The sequence below is a fragment of the Ochlerotatus camptorhynchus genome, unplaced genomic scaffold (assembly GCF_037179485.1).
Source record: "Ochlerotatus camptorhynchus isolate MF236.1 unplaced genomic scaffold, CSIRO-AGI_Acam_v1.1 ptg000185l, whole genome shotgun sequence".
In the NCBI taxonomy this organism is placed as follows: Eukaryota; Metazoa; Arthropoda; class Insecta; order Diptera; family Culicidae; genus Ochlerotatus; species Ochlerotatus camptorhynchus.
In genome coordinates, this window is record NW_027040675.1 from 1682973 (window position 1) to 1709466 (window position 26494).

A 26494-nucleotide genomic window follows, 5' to 3' on the forward strand; every position below is an offset into this window, starting at 1 on the left:
GCTTGATGTTGCAGTTGCGGGTACCGTGTCCAAAATTGAGGCACCTCTGACACTGCGTTACGTCACGATGACCGCCACGGTATGGCTCCCACCGTACGATGATGGAGTAGATCGATCGGATGGCTTGTAGCGCATTGAGCGTCACCGTCCCTTTCTGGAAGTGCACCAGGAAAAGACAATCCGGGTACGTCTTCACGTTTTCATCTCTCCTTGTCATTCGGAAGACAGCGATTGGGGCTAGCTTGTACCGGTTGATTTCGGCTTCGACCATCTTGGGGTCGAAGTTTGGTAGACCCCTGATGACTACCTTGAAGGGCTTCTCACCGGGGATGTCGTGCGTGAAGAATTCCGCCTTGGTATCCTTTAGATATTTCACGGCCACTTCGTACTCCGCTTTGGTTCGGAGCATCACCTTGGTGCCGATCCTGCCGAGCTTAAACTCAGCTGCAACGCCCAGCGATGAAAGATCGCCAATCAGCGTGTTGAGTGGGACTTGCTTCACCACCAGTGGAGGAAGCTTCATTTTTGCTGCACTCGGGCTGGCAGCAGTTTCGTTGTCGACGGCGTCGCCGAAATCACCAATGACGCTGACGTTCGTCGCGGTGGCATCGTCCCGTCCACTCGTACCATCGGACTGGCCTTGATTTTTCTTCCTCTTCTTAGACCGCTTCACCGTGGCTGAGGTGGGATTCCCTACATCGGTGGGAAGAGTAGCGTACCTATTCGAAATAGGCACACTCAAGCTACCCTCACCGCTGTTCTTCTTCTCCGTTTTCTCTCGGAGCCTGCTCCGGGAGCGCTGTCTTCCCATCACACGAAGCGACCGACACTACTGACGACGCGATTAAACTGCGAATGTTTGGAACAAACTAGAAACTTTAGAACAACTCGACAGAGCGAGCAAAGACCGAACTGTACTGCTTGACGTTCAAGCAGAGGATGATGTTGAGCAAAAGCATGACAGCAGCGCTGTTTTATATCTTTTCAGTTTCAGAACCTGATAGGATTTCCCGCAGTTTTTTATGAATGGGGCGGAGCAGAAAGTTTCTTTTGTGCAGAATATGTAAAAAAGGATGGACTTTGGATGTTAATATAATTGCATATATAGAGGTACCAGATATGTTTTACAGTCAGCTGTTGGTAATTCATCAAGTGTATGTCTCCTATTAAGCAATATTTTTTTTGAAAATGTTGGCTCTGCATGTAAAAAATTAATTGTTCATACATTATTAGGGTTTGCTTAAATTTTATTTCCCGAAAAAAAATGATTGTCAAAGTCCATGTCTTTTTCGGGTTATTGTTAAGGGGGAGGGGGTTGTTAAACGGGAGAGGGTTTTACATGCACGTTTTTTTAAGTCTCATTCCTCATTGTGGTGGACAAGCCGTGATCCACCTTTAGCCGCTGACCTAGTCCTGCTTGATGCATGACCTAGTGCCACGCCGTCCGAAGCGGTAATGAGCAGAGGCATGAGAGCAGCGCTGATTTATATATTTTCAGGTTCAAGCAGAATGATGTGCAACCAAGTGGTATTCGTTTATGATGACTGGGTTTGGGAAAAAGGCTTATTTCATGAAATCAGTGATAAAATTATCATTTGTACATTTTCAATAGTTTAATTACAGAAAAATTGGAAAAATATTTATTTCAACAGGTTCGTAATGTAATATCCTATCGATTGGCGTATTTGGATTTTAATTTCATCTATAAATGACAAAGTTACAAGCGTTAAAAACCTAACACTCCTTCACCACACATATTTTTTGATTTGCACCCCAGTATAGTCGACAAAGACGTAGTTCTACGTCAAAAGCTTAAAGAACTAGCGAGGGAGCAAAGAGCGAAGGAGAAAGAGTTGGAGATGGAGCGCCTGTTGGGGCAAAAAAGGATGGAGATGGACCGCGTTCTGAAGGAAAAGAGACTCAAAATGGAAAACGAAATGCGGCAACAGGAAATGGAGCAAGAGAAGGAATTGCTTGAAAAGGCTCTTAAGGATGAGCAAGCTCATTTAAAACAAATGGAGCAAATGCGTGAACAGTACCAGGCGAAGATAGTAAGCGTGAAGGGAAAGTTGACTGATTCCAAAAACCAAGAAAGGAAGCAGGATCCACTGGAAGGACATTCGAAAGGGAACAAGCTAGTGCAGGAGAAGAACCGAAGCGGATGAAAGCCGGCAAAGGGTACAAGAAGTGGAAAAACGGAAGCAAGGCCTGTGGATTCGGCAAATGAGGACAACGAAGAAGCAACCGATTCTGGTGATGACGGATCGGATGAAGAAAACAAAGAGGAAAATGAGGAATCTGAAGAAACATACGACGAATCCGAGGAGGAGTCAAAGGAAGAAATGAAACCGGAAAAGAAATCGAAGAAAAGGCAAGTAAAGAAGAAAGTAGAGCTACACGGGATTTGGCGGAAATCTGCTGGACCCACGAAGACGCAACTGGTTGCGCGGAACGGAATCTGCAGGAAACTTCCCATATTCACTGGGAAACCGGAGGAATGGCCTCTGTTCATAGGCAGCTACGAAGCGTCGAACGAAGCATGTGGATACAACGACATCGAAAATCTTGTTCGTCTACAAGAGAGCCTTAAAGGACCAGCATTGGATAGCGTTCGGGGACACTTGCTGCTACCGAAACTCTGTTACATTACCACCTAGAGAAGGTGAAGCAGTTGGATCCTCCAAAGGCCGAGAAGTTGGGAACGTTTATTCCTTTCGGAAATGCAGTAGAGCAACTTTGCGACCACCTTGAACCAGCGGATCTGAAAAAGCATCCGTTTCTGGTACAGAGTCTGGTGAACGTGAATGTGTGCGCTTCAAACCCAAAAAAAAAGAAAGCCACCTTGAGGACGTTTGCTGGTTTTCTCTCGAGAGTTTTATCGGAAGTATGTGAAGCCAATGCCTGCGTCGAAGCAAAAGGAGAAGCTAACGACAGTCGTTACGGAAAAGCTGGTAAAGGAGGAGTAAAGGAGAAAGGAGCATTCTATAACCACAGCGGGAGCGGAAGCTCGAGAGAAAACAATCCAGTTAGCACCACTGCACTCGAGAATCTAAAGCCTTGCAAAGCGTGCAAGCGTACAGATCACCGGCTGCGGTTTTGTCAAGACTTCAAAGCTACACTGAACCAAAACATCCGCAATACTTCGAATGATTATTGCATTGCTCGAGCCCTTTAACAATATGCATTCGAATTTCGGATGATTTTCTTATGGTTGAATTCGTCGTCAGATGATGAACATCCATTAGACTGCCATCCAAATACAGGATGATTATTAGCTATAAAACATACGTCAGTCAGAGGACAAACATTTAAGAATAGTGTGACATGCAAGTGCTTTTAATTAGATTTATAATTTGATAATCTACAATTCCATACTGAATAGCAATTATAAGCCATTCCATTATGCATACAAAAAAATTTCGTGGTGAAGAAAACCTCCTCCACCACGAATTAGCCAAACATTGGTTTTCATCCTTTACCTATGTTCGTAACAGCTCTGATAGCGATGCATATGTTTCCACCTCGTTTGTCAGCTCAGATCAGCAAATGACGTTCGATAGAATTATTTACATCATCGTTTTGAATGATTTGCGTTATGGGACTGAAACAATACCATATGCATTTCCATTTTGTATGACAGTCATTCTGCAGAGAGCATTACGCATTTCAACTGAAGGTCCTATCCCTTCTCATAACAAGTTTCATCCAGTATTCGAGAGGAAAATCATCTGATTTCAAAACAACCGTCATCCGGTTGCAGCTATCATTCGAAAAAGCGATTTCGGTGAATGGTCTGAGGTTTCATTCGATCAGAGGATGATGTTTGTGTACAGTGTATGTCGATTGTGGATCGTATGAAAGTTGTTGACAAAGGCAAGCTGTGTAAAATCTGCTTATCTATCCTCACTGAACTTCCTGATCGCTGTTTTCATGGTTTTCCCACTTACTCCTTCTATTTTTGCCAACTTTCTTAGTGACAATCCGGGTTCTGTACACCATTTGTGTACAATATTTCGACGTTGTTCTGATGAAAGTTCACGCACTCTTGAAAATAATCAAACCACTACGCAGGTACTGAGAGATAAAGGTAAACAAACGGGATGCAGCCATAAAAATGGAACAATAATACATTATTGCGAAATGACAGCGGTTTCTGACTGCGTCCATACTTTCTGGAGCAGTCTTTACTTCCTCAAGAGACTTCATTGAAGACCTTTGGATGATTATCAAAAAATCTAATTTTCGTAAGATAGCTCAAGAAGAAATCAAAAGACCTCAGACATGAATATTCAAGCTAAAACATCGGTTCCATTTCAATGATAGATCCAACCCACCGTGTCCGGTCATTAACATCAGCTGGTCGTCTGGCTAGTTCCGAATCAGCTCCGGATGATATCATTCATACATACGTTGACAACGCACTCGGCACAAAACAAAAGCGCGATTCCTACACCAACCGTGATCGTGTTTTCAATATTCTGAAAATAGAGTTTTGAAAAAGACAAACAAACCGTGGAACGACATTCAAATACATACCTACCTGACGCATTTGCGAACGCTTGGAAGAATGTGCAAATTAGCTAAGATTAGTTCCAATAAAACATGGACCGCTCGGTTTTCGCTCAAAACCTGTCCGGGAGAAGAAAAAAAATGCTGTCAAGCACTGCGAAAGCCGCGACCCCAAGCATGGTGGTACAAATACAAGATCCGTTTGGTGTCTTTAGAGATAAAGAAAGGTATCGCCTCCGGATTCTTATATATTTTTTTCGTACCTTACACGTCACACAATCGTAAACAATCCACCAATTAAAGCGAAAAATTCCTGCTTTTAGCGATCCGCCGGCTGTAAGTTTGTTTTCGCGCACGACCGAACGGCGAACTTGATCGACTTAAGTTAAGAGCAGTCTGCGCCCGTGTTGTTAAGCCCCGCGCACTGTATTCACCTCCGAGTTGAAGACCTGCTGCTGCTGCCTCGGCAGACGGACGAAACTTTTACCACTCAGCAGATTACAATAATTTATTTGTTAAACGCTTAAACTGACGTTTATACTTTCATCATGCGTGCTGTGTGTGTGTGTGTTTGTGTTTGTATGGATGTGTAAAGAAAGCTCGTCGCGGCCAAGATCCGAATGTCTGGAGGTGGTTGCTGATGGACGACCCGTGGGATTATGTTTCCCTTGTTTACGCGCAGCTCAGCATGCGCGTAGATTTTACGGCAGTGTCGCCGTCTGTCCCGCAGTAGGCCTCGGCCGAAAAGTTGCTCGAAAAACATGCGCGAAATAGAGATTAAGGATGCCGTGATGCGAGATCGAGTGCGATCCCAAATTTGGGCCAAAAGCCCTGACATTTTAACACCCCCGGCCATTTTTCACCAAGAGGACCGGGACCGGAGCGACCGCGCGAAGAGTGAGTGCACGATGCGGTCGTTACAATAAAATTTTATTGTTTTGATGAATATTGAGCGTACATAAACAACTTTCGTTTGACCGGGGCTAGTGACGTGGGAGCTCTTGCGGGAAACTTTCCCAGTCCGTGCGCGATCACCTCCAGTTACATATGGCGACGACGACGGGATTGAGGTTATGTTGTTGATGCTGCTGCTGCTGCTGCTGTTACCAAAGAGTGTTTCGACTTTTGTTTACATCCTCTGGTCCCAACGCACAGCAGCGAAAGCCCTCTAGGAAAAGTATGGACGGCTGTCACCAGAAAACTGAAGAGAAGACTTAGTGGTTCCAATCGAGCAAAGCATTTTGACAGTTCGATGGGAACAACTTCTGGTAGGGGGTCTATACTTCTACTAGAGGGCTTTAACAGCAGCCACTGATAAAATCGCCACGCTTAGCATAGGCCCGCGAATGGAGGAAGGCGGCTTGCACCCGGCCGGGCCGGCTATTAATTAGCACTATGTATCTAAGGGCACCCGTCACTTTCCTATTTTCTCATCAGATTGGGAAGAAATGTGTCACGATTCTAAACGTCAGTAACCTCTCATTATCAGCACCATTGTGTGGATGTCGGCAAACTTCGATGCTTTCAAGCCACTTGAGAAAATAAGCCCCTTCAAAAAATGACCTTGCGAGACGTTCTGGAACTGAAAATCTTCATGCTCCAATAGGCTTTTTTAGGCTCTGAACCATTTGGTGGATTATTTTAAATTTTGGTTAAAATTTGACAGATGAAAAGTTATCGATTAACCCTGCTATCCGAGCATGGTTATTTCTGACAGACAAGAAGTTTAATTTTGACAACTGTGGCTGGAAAACCGGCCGATCAACAGCAGGGGGATTTTCGAACATAGAAAATAACTTTCGAAATGTCACTTTTAACCACGAGCTAAATTTAACTCGGCAAATGGTTCACAGCCTTAATGCACCACCAATAGGCTTTTTAAGTGCACCACCAATGTAGAGGGCGCCAGGCGATTTCGAGAGGAAACGTCATCCAAGCCGTTTGTTTACATCAGAATACGGGTTTTTCAGAACGCAAACTAAGGCATTTTCCTTGGAACATCTTGCCAATTTCCATCGGTAATTATCTTATTTTACGATTTTCCACAGGTCTGAACTGATTTGTGCCTCAACTATTCACACACAAGAAATCAGGAAGATTGTAAGATAATTTTACATTTTTCTCAACAAAAATATTGCTGAACACTAGCAGGATCCTTGCACAAACGGTACATGATGGAATTTTTCAACTGTTGATTAAGCTTTGGAGCACCTCAGATGAATCAATTTAACAGGAAAAGTAAACAAGTGTTCCGCTTCCTATGTCTCACGGCAAACATTTCTGCTCATAACACTCTTTTTGACGTTCTCTCATTCACCACCAGAGGTTGAATCGATCGCTTAGTTTCTATTGAAAAGTCGTATTAGAGGGCGCCAGACGAGTTCGAGATAAAACGTCAACCAAACCGTTTGTTTACATCAGAACATCACCACAGTTCCAAAAAGTTCTAAAAGTTCATGAAATTCTAGGAACTCTTGGATTTCTGAGAGTTTTTGCAGTTCTTAATCTTCCGAGAATTCTACAGAGTTTGTAGTCGGGAAAGACAGAGTGTAGACATTTCTTGAAGTTCGCGTTAGTTTTAAGAGTTCTGGGAATTTTGTCACTTCTTGCAAGTTCCGAATCATGTGCAGTTCTTATTGATTAGGAAGCTTGAAAAATCTCAGAGTAACCGAATTACTGGGAGTTCCCAGCCTTCCCCATCCATTCTTTCACCTTTCCCAGCTTTCGGTTCGCAGTCGTTTCCTCCACTGACTGGTCTCCTTTCTTTACTTCTCGTTGCACCGGCGTATGGTCCAACGAGTTCCAGTGGGCGGTTTTGTGGGTTGGACTTCGAACAGTTGCTGGAAGTAGAGAAATTTCTCTGGAAACCGGAATTTCTCGGCAGTTAACCGAAGTTTTAAGGCTTGTTTGAGTTCCCAAAGATCTTGGAAATCTGAGAGTTCTTGGGAAGTTCTAAATGTTCCAGGGAATCTAAGTCTTGAACGTTTTCAGAAAATCAGAATTTCATTATGTTGCCAAGAGTTCTATGGATTGCTAAAGATCTAGAAGCTCTGGTAGTTGTCACAGTTCCAGAAGTTTTCGAGGAGTTCTAAATGCTCTAAAAGAACCTTTTGTTTTGTAACGTTCCTGCAGTTTGGATGATTTCCGGAATTGTGGAATTTGATAGAACTTCTAACAGCTCCCAAAGTATTGCAGTTTTCCAAGGATCCTGAGGTTCGTCCATCCATCACCTCGGAGCTTAAGGCGAGGCTTTAGGGGAGTTTCGAGAACTTCAGTAAAATTTCGAAACTGTAGGTTAGCATTCTACCCAGTACAATTTCCTTCTAAGAACTGTCTTAAAGTTTTCGGAACTTTCGTAAGATCCCGAAATTTTACAGAAGTTCCCGTAATTTTGCAAAAAATATTCGGAGCTTCTTTTAAATTATTTAAAAATCTTGGTCGAGTTCCTTTAACATCCTTGAAGTTCTCGGAAATTTCCACTGAAGTGTCTGTAGCTTACCTCAAGTTTCCATAAATTCCTCAACTATACTGAACTGTCCTGAAGCTCACGGTATTTTTCTAATATTTTGGACACTTTCCTAAAGTTCTAGGCATGGAGATCTCTTCGAAGGACTTCTCGAAACATTGTTAAAGATCTAAGAATAGCCAAAGAATTATCTGAACTTCCCAGAAAATCTAGAAATAGTTAAATAAAGCTCGGACCATCCCAGAAGTACTCGGACTTTGCAGAAAATTCCGGGAACTTTTCAAAAAAAACTGAGAACTTTCTGAATATCTCAGATCTTCCGAATGCTTCTCAAAATTACCGAGAGCTCCAACAATTTCCGAGAACTTTTTCAAACATCCTAGAACTTAACAAAAAATGCGAGAACTTCTAAAAAATCCCAAAAATATAAGTTAACTTTTCAAAATTTCCGGTAGCTACTCAGACGATCTGGGAACAGTACAGAAGTTCCGGGGACTTCCCATAAATTTCGAGAACTTCACAGAAGATCCAACAACTTTCCAGAAGGTCTGTGTTCTTCTCACAAATTCCGAGTACTACTAAATCTAGATCTTCTAGATCTCGAAACGTCCCAGAAACTCCGAGAGTTTTCCAGAAGACTCCGAGAAATTAAAAAAATCCGAATGCTTCCCAGAAATTCTGAGAGCCATCCGGAATTTTCGAGAGCTTTCCATAGGTTCGGTGAATTTCTCAGAAGATCTGAGAACTGCCCAAAACAATCCGTGTATTTATAAAAAATTCCGGGAAATTCGCGAAAATTCAGAGAGCTTTTCAGATGTTCCATTAACATTCCCGAAGATTCAAGCAACTTCTTAAAAAATCCGAGAGCTTTTCAGAAGTTTCATAAACTTCGCAGAAATCCCGAGATTTTTTAGACTATCCGAAAACTTCCCCAGAAGATGCGAGAACTTACGAAAAATTTGTAAAACCTTCCAACAGTTCCGACAGCTTGCCGGAAATTCCAGGAACCTCTTAGAAGTTCTGTGTATTTTCCAGAATCACCGAGAACTTACTAGAAATTTTGAGGACTTCTCAAAAGATCCGAATACTCCGAAAAACCAAAGTCCCAACAGATTCTTACAAGATGCGTGCACGTCGAAGATCATCTGAGAACTACACACAATTTCTATGAGCTTCCTAGAAGTTCCTTCTACGAACTCTTCAGAAGATCCTTGAATTTCCCTGAAATTCCAGGAACTTTCCAAAACTTCCGAGAACTTTACAGAAGATCGACGAATTTCACAGAACTTTCAATAACTCCTCCGAAGTTCAGGGAACTTTCCAATAATTATGAGAACTTTGCAGAAGATCTGCATTTTTGGTAGAAATCCCAAGACCGTCTCAGAAGTTCAAAGAACTTCACAATAATTGAAAGAACGCTCCAGAAAATTCAAAATCTTCCCAGAAGATACGAGAACTTTCCAGGAGTTTCGGGAACCACCCAGAATGTAAATGCTATTTGGAAATTCCAAGAACTTCTCAACTATTCCGAGAACTTTCCACATTTTCCGAGATCTTCCTAAAGTGTCCAAGACCTTTTTAAAACTCCTGAAAACTACCTAGTGTCGTAGCTGGGCATCATCCTATTCGAGATTTGGCTCAAATAAGAGGGCTTTCCGTGCCAAGTTCTCGATCGTAGTAGGCTGCTGGTATTTGGTGATCGGTACTCGGTGGTTGCCTTGGTTACCGTTGACAGAGGGCTCGCTTGGGAACTCTCGCTTCAAAAAGAAGGAGAGGGCTCGCTTGCTCGTCGTTCGGTCGGTTGTTGCTGGTTAATTTGCTGGTTCAGCCGGGTTGCCTTGGTACCGTCGTTTGGTCGGGTTTCTTGCTTTCAAAGTAGGTAGATGCTACCTTTTCAGCGTCTGAATGGAGAATGACCCATATGGACAGTACACCCTCTTTAAATAACTGAAGGCTTTTACACTTCAACCAATCAGAGATTGCGAAGGAGAATTCAACCTCATTAGGGAAGTTCAAATATTCTTATTACTATTATTATTATTTTAATTAGTAATGGCGGTTACCAGTTGATTAATGGGGAAATGACTTCGTATTTTCTATTCTGGATATTAAAACACAATTATTATTTACTAATTTGATTTTATTTATTTATTTTATTTGCTCATCGCACCTTTATACTACACCTAGAAAAACCTAGAACTTTTACCTAGTTTTGAGAATTCCGAAAACATTTTTCCTAAAAATTTCTTAAACTTTCCATCAGTTCTGAGAGCATTCCAGAATTTCCGAAAGCTTGCCTAAAATTCCGAGAAGTTGAAAATCTGAGGACTTCGCACAAGTTCCAACTACTTCCCAGAATTGCCGACAACTTTCAAGAATTTCCAACAGATTCTTACAAGATGCATGCACTTAGATGATCATCCGAGAACTACTCACAAATTATGCGAACTTTCTAGAAGTTCCTTCCAAGGATTGTTCAGAAGAACATTGCATTTCCGAGAAATTCCAAGAACTTTCCAAAAATTCAGAGAATCTCCCAGAAGAACGATGTATTTCACAGACATTCCAATAAATTCTCAGAAGTTCGGAGAACTTTTCAGAAATTCTGAGAACTTCGCAGAAGATCTGTATTTTTTTTTTAGAAATTTTAAGAACTTCTCAGAAGTTCAAAGAACTTTACAATAATTGAATGAAAGAAATTTTGAAATCTTCCCAGAATATGCGAGAACTTTCCAGAAGTTTTGAGAAATACTCAGTATGTAAGATATTTGGAAATTCTGAAAACTGCCCAACTATTCCGAGAACTTTCCACATTTTCTGAGATCTTTCCAGAGTTTCCAAGAATTTACCAGAAGCTCCGAGAGCTTCCCAAAAGATCCGAGTCCTTCTCAATAATTGCGAGAACTTCTCAGGTTTCTCCAACATTTCCATGACCTTTTTCAAAGTCCTGAAAACTTCTTAGAAGATCACAGAACTTCCCAGAAATCTCTGGACTTTCTATCATGTTTTGAAAATTATGAAAGCATTTTCCCAAAAATGCCGAAAGCTTTCCATCAGTTCCAACGGTTTTCCATAATTTCTTAAATCTTGCCGGAAATTCCGAGACCCTCTTAGCAGATTTGAGAATTTTCCAGAAGATCCGAGAATTTACCAGATATTCTAAGGCATTCGCAAAAGTTCAAACTACTTCCCAGAATTGCCGACAACTTCTCACAATTTCCGACAGATTCTTACAAGATGCGTGCACTTCGAAGATCATCTGAGAACTACACACAATTTGTATGAGCTTCCTAGAAGTTGCTTCCAAGAACTCTTCAGAAGACTTTCCAAAACTTCCGAGAACTTCCTAGTAGAGCGGTGAATTTCACATAAATTTCAATAACTTCTCAGAAGTTAAGGGAACTTTCCAGTAATTCTGAGAACTTTGCAGAAGATCTGCATTTTTTTTCCTAGAAATCCCAAGAACGCCTCAGCAGTTCAAAGAACTTCAAAATAATTGAAAGAACGTTCCAGAAAATTCAAAAGTTCAGGAGTTTCGGGAACTACTCAGAATGTAAAATGCTATTTGGTAATTTCAAGAACATCCCAACTATTCCGAAAACTTTCCACATTTTCCGAGATCCTACTAGAGAACTTTCCAGAAATTCTTAGAACTTCGCAGAAGATCTGCAGTTTTTCTAGAAATTTTAAAAACTTCACGGAAGTTCAAAGAACAAGACAATAATTGAATGAACGCCCCAAAAATTTCGAAATCTTCCCAGAAGATGCTAGAACTTTCCAGGAGTTTCTGGAAATACTCAGGATGTAAGATATATGGAAATTCCGATAACTTCCCAACTATTTCGAGAACTTTCCACATTTTCTGATGTCTTCTCAGAGTTTCCAAGAATTTATCAAAAGCTCCGAGAGCTTCCCAGAGGATACGCGTAGATACGCGTCTCAAAAATTGCGAGAACTTCTCAGAAGTTAGAAAGTTTCCCCAAAATTTCCATGGCCTTTTTAAAAAATTCTGAAAACTTCTTAGAAGATTACAGAACTTCCCAGAAATCCCTGGACTTGCCACCATGTTTTAAGAATTCCGAAAACTTTTTCCCAAAAATGTCGAAAACTTCCCTTCAGTTCCGAGAGCTTTTCATAATTTCTTAAATCTTGCCAGAAATTCCGAGAACCTCTTAGCAGATTTGCGAATTTTCCAGAAGATCCGAGAATTTACCAGAAATAATGGAATTCGCAAAAGTTCCAACTACGTCTCAGAATTGCGAGAAGAATTTCCGACAGATTCCCGAAAATTTACAGAAGTATTCGAAGCTCTCAAGAAAACTCCTTTTTGAATTTTTTAAATATCTTGGTCATATTTTAACACTTTAAGAGTACCTTGCACGTCCCAAGTTGTCGGAAATTTCCACTGAAGTCTCTATAGCTTACCTCAAGTTTCCATAACATTCCTTGAAGCTCACGAAACTTTTCTATATTAAATTGACACTTCCCTAAAGTTCTAGGCATGCAAATTAATTCTCGAAACTGTGCTGAAACTCTAAGAATAGCCAATGAGTTCTCTGAAATTCCCTGAAAATCTAGCAATAATTAAAGAATTATTGGACCATTCCAGAAGTACTCGGACTTCGCAGAACATGCTGAGCTGCTTAAAAAAAACCGAGAAATTTCCTGAAGGTCTGAGAACTGCACACACATTCCACGAGCTTACGAAAAATTCCGAAAATTTATATAAATTCCTAGAATTTTCGAATGCTTCCCAAAATTACCGAGAGCTCCCACAATTTCCGAGAACTTCTCTAAAAATACAGAAACTTCAAAAAAAAAACCCAGGAGCTTCTCACAGATTCCAAAATTATAAGAGAACTTTCCAGAAGTTCCGGTAACTACACAGACGTTCTGAGAACTGTACAGAGTTCCGGGGACTTCCCATAAATTTAAAGAACTTAACATAAGATACAACAACTTCCCAGAAGTACTCAGAACTTCTTACAAATTCTGAGTACTACTAGATCTAGATCTGCTAGATCTCGGAACGTCCCAGAAATTCTCATAAGACCCTTGAACTTCCTTGCAAATCCGAGAACATTTCAGAAATTCAAAAAAATCCGAGAATTTCCCATAATATCTCAAAAATTCTCAGAAATTCTAAAAACTTCCTACAAATCCGAGTACTTCTCTGAAATTCTGAGAGCTTTCCAGAATTTTCGAAAGCTTCCCTTGGATTCCGAGAATTTTTCAGAAGCTCTGAGAACTGTCCAAAACAATCCGTGCTTTTACATCAAGTTCCGAGAGTTTTCGAGATATTCTATAAACATTCCAGAATAGTCAAGCAAGTTCCCAAAAAATCTGAAAGCTTTCTAGAGGTTTCATAAACGTCTCAGAAATTCCGAGAACATCCCAGAGTTTCCAAGAACTTCCTCAAAAGATGCGAGAACTTCCCAAAACTTCCCAACAGTTCCGAGAGCTTCCCAAAATTTCCGGAAGCTTGCCAGAAACTCCAAGAACCTCTTTGAAGATATGTGAAGTTCTCAGAAGTTCCAATAACTTGCTAGAAGTTCTGAGGGCTTCCGAGAACATCAATGTCTGTGTGCCTCCAGAAGTTTTTTTTTTCCAAGAACTGTTAAGAAGATCTTTGAATTTCCCAGAAATTTTGAGAACTTTCCAAAAATTCCTAGAACTTCCCAGGAGATCGGCGAATTCCACAGAAATTCCAAGAACTTCTCAGACGTTCAGAGAACGTTCCATAAAATCTGAATACTTCACAGAAGATCTGTAATTTTTCTAGAAATCTCAAGAACTTATCAGAAGTTCAAAGATCTTTCAATAATTCAAAGAACGTCCCGGAAATTTCGAAATCTTTCCAGAAGAAGCGAGAACTTTCCAGAAGTTTTGGAGATTACCCAGAATGTATGATACATACTAGAAAATACCGAGAACTTTCCAAATATTCCGAGATCTTTCCACATTGGCCTAGATGTTTCCAGTGATTCCAAGAACTTCTCATAAGTTCCAGGAACTTATTACAAGATCCGAGTACTTCTCGGAAATCGCGAGAACTTTTCAGAAGTTATAAGGTTTCTCAGAATTTTCAGCACCTTTCTAAAAATCCTGAAAGCTTCTCAGCAGTTAGAAGGTTTTCTTAATATTTTGGTGACCTTTCTAAAACACCTGAAAACTTCCGAGAAGATCCAAGAACTTCCCAGAAATCCCAGGACTTTCTACCAAATTTCAAAAATTCCGAAAACTTGTTCCTACAAATTTCTTAAACTTCCCATCAGTTCCGAGAACATTCCAGAAATTCCGAGAACCTCTTAAAAGTTTTGGAAATTTTCCAAAAGATCCGAGAACCTACTGAGATTCTTAGGACTTTGCAAAAGTTCCAACAATTTCCCAGAATTTCCGACCGATTCTTACAAGATGCGTGCACTTCGAAGATCATCCGAGAACTACTCACAATTACTCCTTCCAATGAATTCTTCAGAAGATCCATGAAATTCCAAGAACTTTCAAAAATTCCGAGAACTTCCCAGAAGATTGGAAAATTTAACAATGATTCCAAAAAACCTGAAAACTTCCTAGATCCTAGAACTTTCTATAAATTCCAGGCCTTTCTACTAAGTTTCGGAAATCTTTTTTCCCAAAAAAAATTGAAAACTTTCCATAAGTTCCGTGAGCATTATAGAATTTCCCGAAGCTTGCCAGAAATTCCGAAAACCTCTTGGAAGATTTGCGGATTTTCTAGAAGATCCGACAACTTACTAGAAATTCTGAGCACTTCGTAAAAGTTCCAACAACGTCCCAGATTTTCCGACAGATTCTTACATGATGCATGCTATTTGAAGATCATCCGTTCAGTTTCTTTTAGAAGTGTTCAGAAGATCCTTGAATTTCCCACAAATTTTGGGAATTTCGCAGAAAATCTACAATTTTTCTAGAAATCTCTGGAATTTCTTAGAAGTTCAAAGAACTTGACAATAATTGAACGTCCCATAAATTTCGAAATCTTCCCAGAAAATGCGAGAACATTCCAGAAGATTCGGGAATTATCCAGAATGTAACCAGCTGTGAAATTCCGAGAACTTTCCACACTGTCCCAGATCTTCCCAGAGTTTCCAAGAACTTACGAGAAGTTCCAGGAACTTCCCACAAAATCTAACCACTTCTCAGAAATTGCGAGCACTTCTCAGAAGTTATGATATTTTTCCAGAATTTACATGAACTTTCTAAAAATCCTGAAAACTTCCGAGAAGATCCTAGAACTTTCCAGAAATCCCAGGACTTTCTCCCAAGTTTCTAGAATCCCGAAAACTTTTGAAAGTTTTAGACATATCTGTCGTGACCGGACTCGATTTCTGGACCATCCATTTCCAAGCGGCTTTATTTGGAACCTTCTTTCTTTTTTTTCTAGTTTTCACCAAACAGACGACTTTCTATGTTTTGCTTCCGTTCGTTACGAACTCACTCTTAAGACTGATTTATTGTGTCCTTTTTATCAACTAGCCTACTATTGATTTCACCGATCATTTTCTTTACCTCAACCGATATATTTCGCCTACTATCGATCTCTAATGAATGTAAGCATAACAACCGATATATTTATCCTATTCTCTACAATATCTAGTAAGTTTTCGGAATATCTGGGAAGTTCTCGGAATATCTCGGAATTTTCGGGAGGTTCTTGGATTTGCTGAGAAATTCACAAAATTTTCGGAGAGTTTTTGAACGGAATTTCTGGAAGTTTCTCAGATCTTTTGGAGAAATTTTAAATTCTAAAATGAAATTTCTAAATTTATGTAAAGATTTAATCTCTTACCTGACTCATAACGAATATGTGTTGTATCCGGGGGAAATATGAACTGGTCTAATGTTGCATTGCAAATACCATGTTAAATTAGACGAAATATACGTTGTCTTCGAGGTCCGCGGGGACCACGTAGGGGAAATGGATGTAATGTCGGCCTAAATACCCCTAATTTGGGCCCATACATAAATTCAGCCATCGACTAAATTTTCGATAGCGTCCAAAAATATCTATTAGTACCGTCCCAATGACGCATTCATCTAGATAAAATTGATAAATAGAAGATTTTTAGCGATGGGCCCAATATTAGATCCATAGGCCAACATTGGAGCCATTTCCCATATATTCGTTATAAGTCAGTAGGAATTTTTGAAAACTTTTGGTAAGATTTTGAACCTGCGTGAATTTTTTAAGAGTTCTCGGAACTTCTGCGAAATTCACAGAATTTCCAAAAATTGCTGCAGAGATCTGTGAACTTCTGAGAACTCATCGGATTTTCTGGGAAGTTCTCGTAACTTTTCAAAACTTCCAAGAAATTTCAAGAACTGCCTATAAATTCTGACAACTTTGGAGAAGTTCCTAGAAACTTTCCTAGAAATTCTCATAATTTTCTTTCGAACATTTTTGTACTTCATTGAAGTTCTCGCTGTTATTTTAATTCTGGGCACCATGAACAAAACATGAAATCACATGCATTCGGGATGTCATCAAATCCCCATTCCTGACCTACCCATATTATTGGGTATTTGACAGTTTTACACTACCGGAAGTCGCCACCTTGGATTTACAAATGGCGTCAAACATCGATTTCTGGCCTTAGCTTGTCGTTCCCGCTCCGAAAATATCTATATTGAAGAGTATTTGGCAGTTTTTCACAAACCGGAAGTCGCCTTCTTGGATTCCAAAATAGCGTCAAACATCGAGCGCCGACCAGGACTCATCGTCCTCGTTCCAAAAATACCCATATTTTCGGGTATTTGACTCGGTATTTGACACTTATCCACACACCAGAAGAAGTCATGTTGGATTTTAGAAAACCGTGAATCGTCATGTTGGATTCCAAAATGGTATCATACATCGATTTCCGGCTTATACACATCGTCTCCGTTCCTAAAATATCCATATTGTACTATTGTACACACACTTTAAAAAAAATAATGTAAATTTAGGTGCTCTGAGACTGACATATACGAGCGTTAATTTTGACATAAAATTGAGTCATAATAGACGCGAAATTCAGCTCAATCAAACGTACTTTTCGTCGAGCAACGAACTTTTCAATCTCGGAGCACTTAATTTTACATGACATGTTTGTTTACGTCTCATCCTTTATGTCAAAGATGGATTCCGTTTCGTGTAAATTTAGGTATTTCTAAGCGTGCGGTATTTGACTGATTGACGCAAACCGGAAGTTGCCAGCTTGAATTCTTTCCAGAATGGCTTCAAACATTGATTTTTGGCCTTATAGCGAATTCGTTTATTATCGGGGTTGGAACCAGTTCCAACCCAGTGCGAAACCGAACTTTTTGTCAGTGCGAACCTCAACCTGAGCTACACGGTTAGAAAAAAGTACCCAAAATTAAGTTCTTTTCACTCATCTCGGCACTATAGTGCAGGAACCCAAAAGTAGGTAAAGCGGGTCAAAGTAATTTTCATTTACTTGTGTGCAGTTCGTATGGAATTTTCCACTGGCTTTTTAACCAAAAGTAAGTTAGTTGTACCCAACAGTAGGTAAATATGATTATACTCAACGTTGGGTTCCCACACTTTACTACCCCTGTTGGGTGGTTTTGCTCCTTCGTTTTTGACAACATTAGTAGGAGAAAAGGAGACAAACTAGTCAAAAGTAGGTAAAAGTAAACTTTCCGTTGGGTACTTTTTTCTTACCGTGTAGGTTTTAAAAACAAACGAGCTGACGTTTGTCAGCAAACAAGCAGACTCAATCTTGATACCCGATCCAGGTTGGAACTGAATAATAAACGAATTCGTAGTTCTCGTTCCAAAAATATCCAGAGTAGGATTGGGCGATCTTCAGAGAAAGATCGATCTTGACGAATCGATCTTATATTTGGCTCTAGAATCGATCCACTAATTAAACCCTGGGTCTGGTGAAGTCGAATCGCAGCCAGCTTCAAACACTGTCCAAGACGCATTGCAGCTAGCTTTACTCTGTTCGTACGGTTGTCAAATTGATAAACAAAGCAAATGTGTGCAAGATTGTGAGTGACTCTCTTGAAATTTCGATTGGTAGTTGTAGTCTGTTGTAGTTCGTTGTTATTGTCGGTCGCGTTTGACACCGGAAAACCCCACACCCGACTTTCGATTTTACTCTCGTTCTGTACAACAACAAAGCGTCGGACATGGTGTGCATTATGGCGCATCATTGTACAAATACAGCGCACTATGTCCGACGTTATGTTTTATGTACAGATTGAGAGTAAAATCGATTGGCGCGTGTCGAATTTTCCGGTTTTCTACTGTATCAATAATATTTGGTTTTCATAAAAGTTCCTAAGCAGTTAAAATGCGATGTTACGCAAAGTTTTGCAGCTACACTGCAAGTCCACCGGTGAAGAGAAGTTTTTTTTTTCTTGCTAATTTTTTTGTACTCTATTTGTTTACATTTGTTTTAATAAATTAAAAAAAAAAAACAAAAATACGTTTGTTCATCAAAACTATGAATATGTTTCCAAAAATAATAACAACTACGTTTTACTCAGATTACAATACTCCCTATCTGTTTCTTCCATATGAGCTCTTATAAGAACAGTGGATCTTTTCGTGGACAAAGAATCGATCCCAAAAATCGGAAATCGGGATGCATAAGATTGGTCTTCCAAAGATCGATCCAAGATCGCCCAATCCTATTGTAGAGTATTTGGCAGCTTTTGTCTTCCAGGATGAATTAGGTTCTGCAGCGTGACGTCACAAATCAACTCAGTGTTAAACGGCTGAACCTTTTTGACAGTTCAGTGGTACTGTTTACAAGCACTTAGTCGTTTTTTTCGAAAAAAAATATATTTTAAAATTTCCGAATTTTAACTTGAAAATTGTTGAGGAAATGCGTGGTGAAAGGATGTTGCTCGTGTACATTGAAAAAGTGTGGTTTACATCTCACTGCAATCTGAAAAATGATCCAGAAAATCTACCCAAGAAAAAATCGACTAAGTCCACGTAAACAGTACCACTGAACTGCCATCAGATTGAGGTTAACCCCGACGGTGCAAAACCTAATATTCTAAAAATGCCTGAATTTATTTGAGTTCCTGGAAATTATGTATGAACTAGGAGCTTTGGAAGGTCTTGCAGGTTGGGTGAGCTTCCGAATTATCATGAGTTTATTATGTTCTCAGAGTTTCAAATGCTTCCGAAAGTACAGAGATTCAAGAAGCTCACGTAGTTCCGGATATTTATGACGTTTCTAGTGTTCCGAGAGTTCAGGAAGTTTCAAGAGTTGTAGGTGTTTCCGAAACTTTCATAATTGGAAGAGTTTCGTGACATCCGACACACACTTAAGCACGGTTTCCTATTCGGTAATGTTGTTAGTTTTCGAACTGTAAATTACAAAAAATACCGAACATTCAGCTATTCTTAATAAAAGCCAACTCTAAAACTTGATTGGTCTATGCAATACAGGGTCAAAATAAGAATACTTACATATTTCTCCACCATCTGTCCCTCGAGCCTTCAAGGAAACCCACTCCTCCGCGCAGAAGGACAATGTTTCTCCAATCTTCTTTCTTTTTTTTTTCTTCTTTCGTAGACGTCAAAATTCGTACAATTATTTCGCTGACAGCTGCTGCAACCGGCGACGATGACCACGACGACGACGGACGGCCATCCTCGCCCGCCAATCCAATCTTGTGCAATAATACTTATGCTTCCTTTTACGGTATGACGCGACGACGACGACAACACAGCCAGACACAAAACCAAATATAAAAGTTTATTTTTTCGACCACCAAAACAAAGGCCCATTCGGACGTCAAGCAACGTGGTCCACGACAGTTACTTACCTTGTTTGCGTGTTCCTGCGCCCGGTGAACAATGTTTCCACTTGAGGAACGAAAAAAAAGAGACAAACATAAACATAAACAATCAGCAAACGTGACGTTCCATTGCGTCCGATGCGCGGCGTCGTTTTTTTGCAACTGTAAACAAAAACAATAACAAAGTGAACCAAATCGGTCCTTCCTGGCGGGTGGGTATTAAAGTCCTTGGCGTAAAAGTATGGACGTCTGTCAAAAGTTGTTCCAATCGAACCTGCTTTGCTCGACTGGAACAACTTTTTTCCAGTTTTCTGGTGACAGTCGTCCATACTTTTACTAGAGTGCTTTAGTGGGTATGCGTTTGCAAAGCTTACTGAGCGCACTTCGTGCGCGATCGGAATTTGGACAAAAAATTCATAACCTCACTTCTGGTGCAGTCAACTGTTGAAAATTCCTACATTATTCATTAGGCAGCAATCAAAATTAATGAATTGCCTCAATGCGGGTCCTTCCTCCTGCTGCTGGCAATACGAGTCGCTGCACACTTGGGAAAATGTCAAGTTTGTCGGTCATGGCACGAGGGAAGATAAATTCATTAAGTTCGAATAAGGAGATATTAATTGATTGAATCGATTGTTGCTAAATTTGCGCCCGGCAACCTTCGTCTCAATTTGTCATGCCACCACCTACTACTACATCAGCGCCTCTCTCTGTCCTTCCCTGTCTCGGTGGGTCCGGCCCGGTCCGAGACGATGACAATTTATAAAAAAAAATAATATGGAGCCTGGTGGCCGAAATGTCAAATCGGCTGCTGCTGCTGCTAGTGACTGTAAGTAATTTGGTCACGCCATTTGCTACTGCCACTGCTGGCACGTCCTTCGAGTATTGTTGCAACGACGGCCGGCAGGCGGACCATATTAGTGCATTTTTGCCTTGCATGAATGCGGCTTAAAAATGGTGTGAAATTTAGCATGTGGCGTTTCAGGGTGGCTTTTTATTAATACTGGTGGAACTTATTGTTGAAATCGGGGGATTCGTACTTGAAGAACTCTACCGATTTTGGAGCGGTCGTTATTAATGTGGTCGAATGGGGGGGGGGGGGGAATGGGACTCATTTGCAATGTTATAGGACGTGGCCTTCGATGGTTCTTCGCAGAGAATTTATGCATTGGATTTGATTATTTACTGATGCCCTTAACCTAGGTAATTGTTTGTGCATAATCAATAATCGTAAATTATCTTATCATTTCAGAAACCAACCCGTACTGGATGGCAGCGTATCAATAAGGTATGTATGTTCGCAGTAGTCATCACCTTGTGGTTAGCATACACCTTGCACCATTGAGTGGTAACAGTTTGGCAAATGATACGGATTAGAGTCACGCCAACAGTGAAGCCAAATCCGAGGAGGGCGACACTAACTAAATGTCAATTATTAATGCTTAAAAAATATCATACTAATCAATCTTTGGAAAATCTCCCAAGTAACCAAAAGTTCTGATAAAAGGCTATTTGTGGCTTAAGCAGCTTGGTTGAAGGTGGTCTATAGAATTCTAATCAGTCTCACTTTTAAGTCGTTATAAGAACTTGAAAGTTCCGGTACCATAATTGAAGAGCATTCTAAGCAGCTTATGGCGGAACCTGAATGGAACTTTCAGAAAATAAATTAAAAAAGGTTTTTGTCCTCTACGCGAATTTTATATTTAGTTCGCACTTTTATGAAAGTTAGTTCTAAGTCAGGTCTCTATGAATGTTATTTCTAAAGGCAGTTAGGAAGTTTATTGGTGTATCAGTATTAGTAGTAGTATTGGAGCTGTGTGAAGAATGAAACCCAGTCCTTCTGCGTGAGGGCATCAGTACGAACCGCTACACCATCTGAGATATATTAAAGTGAGCTGTTGGAGTTTTCAGTGCAAGCTGACTGACTTGAATACGAAACACAACACCTTGATGAATTTTAAATTGGTGTTTGCCCGCATGGTATTCCAATATACTTGTGGCGCAGTGGTCATAGATCGGGTTCGAATCCAATTTCTCTAAATTTTTTTATGTTTTGATTGAATATTGATGCACTGTATGAATAAAAGAATTATGATTTATTTGAGCCACTGATCATTTCATATTGACGTACATTAATTTTTGTTCCTAAAAAATACTTGTGCGGATTGCTTCACGTGAGCTATGACGGACCTTAGCAACTTTCAAGTTACTAAGAAGTTCCGCAGGGAACTTTTAAGACACTTTAAAGTTGCTAAGAAGTTTCACTGGGAAGTTGTTCGGAACTTTGTTGTGGCCATGTTTTCAGCCTTGCCTGAAGTTCCTAAGAAGTGCTTAGGGATGCTTTTTGGAACTTCTTTGAACTTCAAAAGCCTGAAGTTCCTCGTGTGCTTTCTATAGCTTCTAAAGTAGCCAGAAAGTTATGTTGGAACTTTATAAGCACTTTATGGAACTTGAAAGTGGGTTTTTTTCGTTTAATTTTGAACTTTTGGTTGCTTGGGAAGAAAATACTGTCGGAACTTTATTTGAACTTTATGGAACTTTGAAGTTCTGTCGGAACTTTAATTGAACTTTATGGAACTTGAAAGTGAGTTTTATAGTTGAATGCGAAACTTTTGGTTACTTGAGCTTCTTTCATTTCTCGCATCTACTTGTATTGCGTGCGAGGGGGGCGACACATCTAAATCTCAATTCTACATGCTCGAAAAATCTCACACTAGCTAATCAATCTTCTAAAAATCTTCTTTCAATTCTTGCATCCACTTGCATCGCGCATCATCTTTTTGCAGGAAATCTGCAAAATCGTGATAAATCTTCTTTCTATCTACTCAGCGTACGTGCAGCTAGCCACAGCAAAACACAATGTTTCGTGCATCGTAGATAGAGTCGTCCCCCTCGATTGCGTGTCCTTTTGTTTGCACGGAATCTTTTTTTTTTTTTGCTTTATTATAGAGACTTTCAGTCTGTAGCTGGTTCGTCTCTTCTGAATCGTCATCAATCTTCTTTCTATCTACTCAGCGGGCGCGCAGATAACCACAGCAAAACACAATGTTTCTTGCATCGTAGATAGAGTCACCTCCCTTGGCAAAAGCCACCTATTGAACTGTCAAACCGGCTACCTATCGTGCAAAGCAAACAAACATTACGATGCTATGAAATCGTTACGAAAGGTATTGCAATCAAATATCAAAGAAATGATCATCATAAACACGCAGTGAACTTTAAATTGTCATGGCATACCGTTTGGTAATATTCGATCATGATAATTTGTCAAGGGTTAATCAACTTTGCATACTGTTCTGGAACCCAGCATGGCACACTGTTCGGCACGCTAGGGCACATATTGACAAATTGGGAACACACAATATAATATAAAACGGCATCACTGTCGAGTGTTGACGTTTTGTCAATCGTTGCTCAGGTTGAATACTTTGCTAACTCCATTGGGTTCACAATGGGTGATCATTAGAGTGATGCAAAATTTGAAATTTTCGCTCCACAATACTTAAACGGTTCCAAATCGGATCCTGACTAACCTCTCAAAATTTGAACCCATTTGGTGAGAAACTGAGATGGCACAAACCATTTGAAGTTTGTATGGGAATTACTATGGTAAAACCAAGATTTTTGATCATGTCTATCTAATTATTCATCATATCAGTCTGCTTCAAAAAATTTCAACTTTTCTTGTAGGAAATTTTTCCAGCTACAACTTTGCTGAAGACCACTTTTTAATTAAATGCAAGGATCGAAAGTTATCATTGGTTCAATGCGCTGATGTCTTATGATGATGCTCAATCAACTGCTCAGCAGGCAACATTGGTGTTTCTGGGGCGTTGTATAGGAAACACAAATCATGGCTACTATGTCACACTGCAAAATACAGTGTTGCCTACAGAGCAGCTGCTTGATCATGTCATAAGTTTACCAATCTCTTAAATAATTAATAACTTTTTCCTGTCTCGTTTTACGTAGAAACAATCTTCAGCAAAGTTGTAGCTGAGAAAATTTTCTATAAGAATGGCTATCGAACTGTTTCGCAGCTCTATATGGGAAAAGACTAGAAGGCAATGAACAAAAAATTAAGATATCCCATAGTAATTTATATGTAAACTTCAAATGGCTTGTGCGAAGTCTGTTACCAACCAAATGAGTTGTAACTTTGAGAGGCTAACCAGGACCCGATTTGAAACCATTTAAGCACTGTGGAGTGAAAAAGTCAAATTTTGCATCAGTCTAGTGATCATGCCAATAGTCGCTATATACATTCTGGGCTGAGGTCGAATTCACATCCGTCTTTCTGCTTAATCGGCCCTCTACGCAATGTCACGATTCTACTCATGAACAAGTTTGGACTGGAAAGAAACCCAATTTGTCACATCTTCGAATCTTTGGTACCAAATTCCAAAGCAACGGCGGCAAAAGTGGGACCTCAAATCCCGGGAATGCATTTTTGTTGGGTACGACGACTACACGAAAGGATATCGGCTCTACGATCCACAGTCGTGTAAAGTGTTACGCAGTCGCAAAGTCTGTTTCATTGACGAAGGAAAGTACACCAACCGTACGGGTTGAAAAGCAACGTCAGATTTTGATCCCGCTAGACTTCAAGTTGGTTTCCTCATAGACAGCCACAAGTTATTCGGACGTCGAGAAGACCGAAAACAACGACGCTGAGGACGAGCTCTTCACGGATTGCGAACGTGACAGCGAAGAAGAGTTCAACGGTTTCGACCTTTCACAAGAAACAGTGTGCTCCCACCGCGCAAAACTTCAAATCCACCTGACTCACAGGTGTTGAGACGTAGCGGTCGGGAGCTAAAAATCCCAGGCAAGTACAATGAGTTTCATGTAACGTGCAAAGGTCTGCCGCATTCCAAACCTTTGCAGGAGGCTGACACGAACGCGAACAACCTTGTTACACCGGAGCAGCTGACATCACAGGAGCAGTTCAGCGGAATCGCAAGCGCGATCGACATGGCCGTAGCTAGGAGTCCACTAGCAAATGGTGATCCGAATACACATCAGGAAGCGCTGTCGCGGGAAGACGCAGCACTTTGAAAGCGATGCGTGAGGAGTATAGTATGATGCGCTGATGGCAAACGACACCTGGACCTTGACCGAATTGCCTGAAGGTCGGAAGCCGATAAAATGTAAAGGCCGGCGCACAATAGATACGTTTTCGGTTTTTTTTGACAGATAATGTATGGGTTAACTGTCAAAAAACCTGAAAACGTATCTATTGTGCGCCGGTCTTAAGTGGGTCTATAATACCAAGCACGACGCAAACTTCAACGTGGACAGATACAAGGCACATCTTGTCGTAAAAGGCTTCTCACAGCGAGAGGGGCTGGACTATGATGAGACCTATTCACCTAGGTTCATTATAGTTCACTGCGGTACCTTTTCGCCGTGTCTACCTGACATGCACTTTCTATTGAGCAGATGGACGCTACAACCAACAATCAATACGAAACTAACGATTTTGAATTGACTTACTACTTGACTAGCCTATTGGTCCCAAGCAAACGATTATCGTACCCCATTCTAGTCGAAATTCTAGCACTACACTATGTTTGTTTTGATTCGCTATGAAAGTTTGACAGATAAAATGAGGGGTTAGTGTTTCGAGGGGTGAATCGATTACCTTGGGACCGAAGAGAGTACCAGAGCTGAGCCAAAAAGTTGAGCTCGTTTCTTCGGGACCTTCTAGTATAAGAGTTACCTCTATGCTTCAACGGCGTTTCTCCTAGGAGAATTGACGGAGGAGATTTACATGGAACAGCCTCCGTGTTTCCAAAAGTCCGACCAGCAAAGACTGGCTTGCCACTTAAACAAAGGTCTCTACGGAGTCAAACAGTCCAGTCGTGCTTGGAACGCGAAACTCGACGCGGCGTTGCGTTGATTCGGAATGACTCCTTCAAAGTACGATCCTTGAAGGCAATAGCATGATATTCGTTGCGATCTACATCGACGACGTGATTATCTTTTCCAATGATGATAAATTGACCAGCGAAATAACACTAGCTGCTGTAACCATAGATCAGAAAGCATACATTGAGCCAGTGCTCTCTCGATTCAACATGCAACACGCGAAGGCAGTGTCAACTCCGATGAATTCAAGCTAACAGCTGACTAAGAAGATGGCTCCGCAGACCACGGATGAAGTTACGAAGATGAACGGGATTCCGTACCAGGAGGCTGTAGTCAGTTTGATGTATCTAGCGCAATGCACCAGACCTGATGTTCTGTTCGCTGTGAACCAACTCAGTCGCTTCAATGTAAAGCCGGGACCCAAGCATTGGGAGGCGGTACTAATTTGATTGGTTACTCTGACGCTAATTGAGCGTCGGACTTGGATGACAGAACATCGACTAGCGGCTACATCTTTATGCTACAAGGCAGGCGGTGCACTGTCAGCGGCAACCCACAGTCGCTCTATCGAAATCCTGCCACTGTACAGGAAGCCATGTGGTGGCGTGGTTTGATGAAACAACTAGAACTGGATCAAACCATCGAGGAGCTTTGCTGCGATAATCATTGAGGATATACGCCGCGAACCAAGCATATAGACATACGTCATCACATCATACGAGATGGCCTCGACCACAACATCGTCAGCACCGATCAATAGATTAAAGATGATCTGACGAAGACTCTTGAACGGATCAAACTCGAACGGCAATGTATAGACCGGTAATCGGGCCGAGCAGCCTGCATGCCGTATCGAACGAC

The 26494-nt window shown here is 40.8% G+C and overlaps 1 protein-coding gene across 3 annotated transcripts in view; it reads left to right on the top strand.

Annotated features, from left to right (window-relative positions):
• Positions 1-26494, top strand: part of LOC135702162 (leucine zipper putative tumor suppressor 1-like) — a 194150-nt gene that overhangs the window by 35738 nt on the left and 131918 nt on the right. For all 3 annotated transcript variants that reach the window (XM_065223178.1, XM_065223179.1, XM_065223180.1), the window contains one exon: positions 21015-21050. The gene's annotated coding sequence lies outside the window, so the exon portion shown is untranslated. The remainder of the gene's footprint in view (positions 1-21014; positions 21051-26494) is intronic.